Source organism: Cynocephalus volans, chromosome 10 (assembly GCF_027409185.1).
Source record: "Cynocephalus volans isolate mCynVol1 chromosome 10, mCynVol1.pri, whole genome shotgun sequence".
NCBI classification, from domain to species: Eukaryota; Metazoa; Chordata; class Mammalia; order Dermoptera; family Cynocephalidae; genus Cynocephalus; species Cynocephalus volans.
This window is the reverse complement of record NC_084469.1, coordinates 80833516-80839897: the sequence shown is the minus strand read 5'-3', so window position 1 is coordinate 80839897 and position 6382 is coordinate 80833516. Positions and strand designations below refer to the sequence as shown.

Here is a 6382-nt window from a genome sequence, read left to right as displayed (position 1 = left end):
GTAAGTATAATGTCTATCTTCTCCCCTCCTATTTTTTCCCACTAAAAATGGGAAGTACATCTTGTTGGCTTCATCATGGAACACAAACATTTTAAATACTGATGATTTTGTTGTGGTGTACAGTTAATGTTTGCTATGCAAATCTGATTCTGTGAAAGAAAAAAGAAAATAAAAGGCTGTTTGTACCTAAAAGTTTTAAAGTGTATTATTCATCATCTTTGTAGACTGCCGTTTACATGGCAAGTGTTTTGCTGGATATTAAAATGTGTGAGGAAGGGCTGGCTGGTTGGCTCAGTTGGTTAGAGTGTGGTGTTGCAACACCAAGGTCAAGGGTTCAGATCCCCTTACTGGCCAGCCACCAGGAAAAAAAAAAAAAAATGCATGAGGAAGAATTTCTGCTTTCTCAGAACTTGTGCAGTGGGGAATACAGACCAGTGGTTAAGCAGTTGCCACATGATTTAAGTACTATGCCCGCCCAGGGGCCCGGGTTATGGAACCGGGGACTGGACCCCCCACACACACACCAGGTACACCACCAGTGCCAAGGAGCATGCCAAAAACATCATCTCCATGTGGGTGGCCCACCACAGTAACCACCGCTGCCGTGAAAGTTGCTAGACGTCGCAACCATCATGCAGATGATCTGCCAGCCACTGGAGAGTGTATGGACACAAGGAGAGTCACCAGCAGAGACCAAAGAAAAGAAGAGGATGGCTCTCCACAAAGCCCATTCCAAAGTGACAGAAGAAGCATCTGCTCTATGATAATATTGGGGGATGTGAACACACCTTTCAGCATTGGACAGATCATCTAGGCAACAAATCAACAGTGTAACCATTACTCTTTCAGAGGGAAAGAAGAAATCTAGGGTTATCAGTGGTGGGAGGGGAGGAGAGGATTGGACAAGGGGCATAAAGAATAAGCACGATTTGTAACTATATATATGCTAGTAATATTGATTTGATCAACATATGTCAACATTGAACCCCCAAAATATGTATAATCAATTTTGATTCAATTTTTAAAAAAGTGGTATGAAAGGTAAAAGTGTAGGATGCTATAGGAGCCCATGGGAAGAGGGTCCAGCCAGAGAAGTCTCCCTAAAGAAGGTGAATACCAGACATCTGGTGTGTGTAAGGAGGTAAGGGGGGCTGCACAAGAGAAAATGGGAAGTAGGAACCAGAACATGGTGTTTCATGAGGGCAGTGGGAAGCCATCAAAGTGTTTTGAGTTAGGGAGTTGTCTTAACCAGATTTGCATTTTGTGATCATGACCGAAGGGGCCTGAACTGGGAGGCCAATTGGGAGCTGCTACTATAGTCCAGGTGAGAGATGTGGGCTCCTGAACTAGAGTTCAGGTAGTGGAATCAGAGAAATAAGAGCTATTTGAAGTTGAACAGAGGACAGGAGAGGAAGCAATTGAGCCGAAAGCCTACCACCTCCGTCACCACTTTTATGAAGCTTCCGTGATGTGTTTGGGAACTGTTCAATCTTCCTCTTGGAGATTCTTCATGCTCTAAAGCATACTAATACCTCCAAGTGGCCCTGCAATAAGAAACTTGTTTAACCACCTGCTTCCTTGCCTTTTCATGAGAGACCTATTAACATTTATTGCGGGTCTGTGGTTGTTTGTCATGGTTTCTGTCTTCCCCGCTCCTGAGTCCATCCTCTCCCAGAACAACCCAGGGAATTTCCCTGACTGCTCTGCATTTGGGGCACAGGCATGTGGGGAGATGGTAAAACTGTGCTTCTGTTGCAGGACACTTGGTAGTGCTCGTGGTGATGGCATCAGTTTTCTCATCTGGCCAGTTCCATGCGATGTGTTTGGGCATTTTTTCCCCTGGAGCTTTAACTTTGAACCGGTCTCTCTAGACCTCCCCAAAATTCTGTGAGGTACCCAGTATCCTTTAAATAATTTTTCTGTTTAATCAAAGTCAGCTTCTCTTGCTTGCCTGACTGCTGGCGTACTACACAGAATTGGTGTTGCAAGAGTGCACTTTGAGGAGAATTGATCTGTGTAACAGAGGAGGGAGCTGCTTCCAACCAACCATAATATCTGACCGATAAGAGGGCTTAGGGTGGAGTGTAGTAGAAGAGTCCAGGCTTGACAGATTGACTTGGGTTATTGTCCTGTTTCCTCTGTTAACCCTCGTGTGAGAGTGACTTAATCTCTCTGAACCTTACTTTCCTCATTTAGGCCTATTAAATAGCTGTCCTGCAGAATTGTTATAGGACTAAACGAAATAATGTATGTTAGAAATACAAGGGTACTTCAAAAAGTTTGTGGAAAAGTGGAATTAAAAGAATACAAACCTTTCCATGAACTTTTTGAAGACCCTTCATATAACTTTCTGGGTGTTTTAAATTATAAACTTTTTTTTTTTTTTTTTTTGGCAGTTAGCAGGTACAGGGATACAAACCTTTGACATTGGTGTAATAACACCGCACTCTAATCAACTGAGCTAACTGGCTAGCCAGCCAATTACAAATAGTCCCTAGTCTGAGTCCTTGTCATATGTGTATTTTTAGTACCCAAGAATACCTGACATATGGAAGATGCTCAATTACCGTTGGCTGAAAGAATGAATGAATCTTGACTTTGGTATTAAAATTGGGTTTGTACATAAATACACTAAATCATAAATTTTCTTACATCATTTATCTAGTTTGGGGGGAGGTTCTTAAGATAGAACGCTAAAATGCTAAGATTTGTAATGGAAATAACAGTAGGGAAACTAAAATAACAGTCTATGTAAGTTCATTAAGTAAATCAAGAAAAATATGTCCCTACTAGAAGTTGATTTTTAAATTTTAAGTTTTCTGCAATTATCTATCAATATCATCAGACTTATTTTCTTTTCCTGCTTTACCCTGAAAACCACTTTAAAAAACAACAAATTGTTATGGAAAATTTTAAACATGTAAAAGTAGAGAGAGTAGTATAATGAACCCCAATATACCAATCACCCAAGTTTAACAATTATCAACACATAACCAGTCTTGTTTCTTATATATGCCCTATTTCTACTTGCTCCCTCACCCCTGCAAAGGATTATTTTGAAATAAATCCCAGACATTTTATCATTTCATATAGAAATATTTTAGTAAATATCTTCAAAAAGGAAAGAACCCTTTTAACACAACCACAATGCCATATCACACATAGAAAACTAATATTTCATACCATCAAATACTCAGCCCAAACTTCACCAACTATCTCATAAATGTCCCTTTTATGGCTGATTTGTTTGAAACAAGATCCAGATAATGTTGAATAGTAAGAGTTTGGGAAAACAACCTAGGAGCTAGGTTTCTGAAATCCTTATTTCTGAATTACATCTGATTACATTCATGAACTCAACTTATGCATATGGAATACATTTCCAATAAATTGATGTACAATGACTTTTGCCAAGCACTTCCACAGTAAACCGGCAGCATTATCATGGTGACCATCACTACTGTCTCTTTATGCACTAACAGACACACAGGAAATGAGGAATCCGACACAGGCTTCAATGAAAGTCCAGGATGAGCACTGTGCAGCACCCTTGGAGATCACCCAATCCAGGTAAGAGCAGGAGATAGGAGGGAAGATCATCAGGAGGAATCTTGAATGTTATGTTTGAACATATGGAAAATATTGTTGATAGACAAAGATGTTAGAAATTTGGGAGAAATAATAGCAGATTTATGGGAAACCAGGATAACAAAAAAAGGCTATTGCAAACTCCAGGAAAAATGAAGGGTTTTACAAGAAAGGAACTGTGGCTTAGTGGACTTCTTAGTTCAGGAGTGAGCAATATTTGCATTGTCCTAGTAATCTAGATAGTGACTGTTGATTTAATCAAGAATTCTGGTACAATTTTGTTGGATAAAGGAGAAATGGGGGAGAAGGTATTTGAAAACTAAGTCTTTACCTACCAGGCCAGGAAGTCAAGAGATAATATATAATACTGACAAATTATTAAAAGCAATAATTTATCATTTGGGAATACAGATACTAATAGGAGAAACAGAAGGGGTCAAGTATTTACTTCCTAGAGAGTCTTGGGGTTATGGAGAAGTAAGGCAAGGGACTGCTGTTCTTCCTTTTATAACTTTTCAGGGGCTGGCTGGTTAGCTCAATTTGTTAGAGCGTGGTGTTATAACACTAAGGTCACAGGTTTGGATCCCCATACCATCCAGCCACCAAAAAAAAAAAGATTCCATTCCTTTTATAACTTTTCAAATTGTGTATGCACATGAAATATTTCTTCTCATGAGGTTGCTAAATATGAGTTTGCTATGTAGAGGACTTCATTTTACAAGTGAAGAAATAGGTAAAGAGAGCATACCACCCAATTTGGGAGCCCTCCCTCTGCTCTTGTGTTTAGTCATTTTCTATGTTCTTCTCTTTAAGTTATGTTACCTATTAAAATTTCAGTTTCCTCAAATTTACTAGCTCTTAGGTAAACACCAATGAATTCAGTAGGAAACCACATATTGCAGTTGTTACAAACCAAATTCTGGAGTCTGACTCTGTAGGCTAAATCCTGTCTTTGTCATTTGCAAATCACGCTCTTACAAAAAAGTAGCTTAACTTCTCTGTGCCTCAGTTCTCTCATCTCTAACATGTGGATGTTAACAATGCATAGGATTGTTGGTGGATTTTATAGCTTGACACGTGCAAAGCTCTCAGAGCAGTATCTGTCACATAGTGAGGGATCAATAAATATTGTCAGTAGTATGCTTATTCTCCAAATAGGGGATAGAACCCATTGTAATTATCAATGAATCTGTGAAATAAAGAAACAGGGATAGGTTCTGTGAACTTCTTTAAAAATCAACTTTATTGTTAATTTACATATAATCAAATGCACCCATTTTAACTGTACAGTTTGATGAATTTTAATAAATGTAGCACCTGTGTAACAATCACCACAAGCAAGATACAGAACATTTCCATTCCTCAAAAGCTTCCTTTGTCAAGTCCCATACCCAACCCCTGGCGCCAGGCAACTACTGGTCCTTCTCTCATTATAGATGAGATTTGTCTTTTGTAGAGTTTCATATAAATGAAGTCATAGTATAATCATACACTATAATAATCTTGTTTCTGGCTTCTTTTGCTCAACATGTTTTTGAGATTGTGTCTGTGTTAACATGTGCATTGGTAATTTGTTCCTTTACTCATTTACCTGTTGGTGGGCATTTGGGTTGTTTGCAGTCTGGGGCTATAATTAATAAAGCTTCTATGAGTAGTAATGTACAAGCCCGGGTGAATATATTCACTTTGCTTGGGAATACTTTGGAGTAGAATTGCTGTGTCATAGGCTGAGCTTTATAAAATACCAAAATGGTTTTTAAAGTGATTGCACCATTTTACATTCCTACCATCAATGTTTGAGAGTTCCAGTTGCTATACACCCAGTAAAATGGCTAAAATGAGAAAGACTGACAATACCAGCATTGACAAGAATAAGGAACAACTGGTTTTGTTGACTTTTAGGTAAATGGGATGCCCATAAAATGTTTTCTCAGTAATCTAGAAAAAGAGAAATTAATGCCTGTTTTGATCATAACCATTTAAGATTTTTTTCTTTCCAAAGGTTTGGTGAGTTAGATGGCATTTAGAACAATCTGTATTAGGATTAAATCTCACTAAGTAGATGTGACTTGTCCCCACCTTGGTATTTTCTTACAGTGTTCATTTTGGCCAGTCAGCAAACAAAACAGGCAATAGATTTCAAGGGCAAAGATGTATATCCTACAACACAAAATTGATCAGGCTCACTTCAAGCAATGACCACTAGATACCAGCTTTCTTTACAAAAGTATTTTAAAGTATTAGTTCTGTATTGGAAGAGATGTTTTAATGTATTAGTACAAAATAGAGAATTGAAAGGCTATGTATTAGTCCATTTCTATTGCTTATAACAAAATATATGGAACTGAGTGATTTATAAAGAAAATGAAATTTATTGCTTACAGTTTCTGATGCTAGAAAGTCCAAAGTCCAGGGAAACAGCTGGTGAAGTTCTTGGTGGTGGTGACAGTGATAGCAGGGTATCACATTGTGAAAATGGTGGAGCAGAGAGAGCAGAGAGAAAGAGACAGACTCTCTTCTTCTTTTAAAGCCCTCAGAACCTCACCCCTGACCACCATTTTTAATCCATTCACTACTGCACTGTCCTACAATCCAATCACCTCTTCAAAGCTCCACCTTACAATTACCATAATAGGATTTCCCACCCTCTTAACAGTTATAGTGGGGGCCAAGTTTCTAATACATAAAACTTGGGGGACACAATTCAAGCTTCAGTGAGTTTTGGGGGAACATAATTCAATCCACTACAAGCTACATCAGCAATTGGTGTATTTTTGTCACTTTTGCTATTGGC

General features: G+C 38.5%; 1 non-coding gene across 1 annotated transcript; it reads left to right on the top strand.

Annotated features, from left to right (window-relative positions):
* The first annotated feature begins 280 nt into the window (after positions 1-280).
* TRNAA-UGC (transfer RNA alanine (anticodon UGC)) lies at positions 281-354 on the top strand. Its single transcript has one exon. It is a non-coding gene; the product is annotated as a tRNA-Ala (tRNA).
* Positions 355-6382: the final 6028 nt, after the last annotated feature.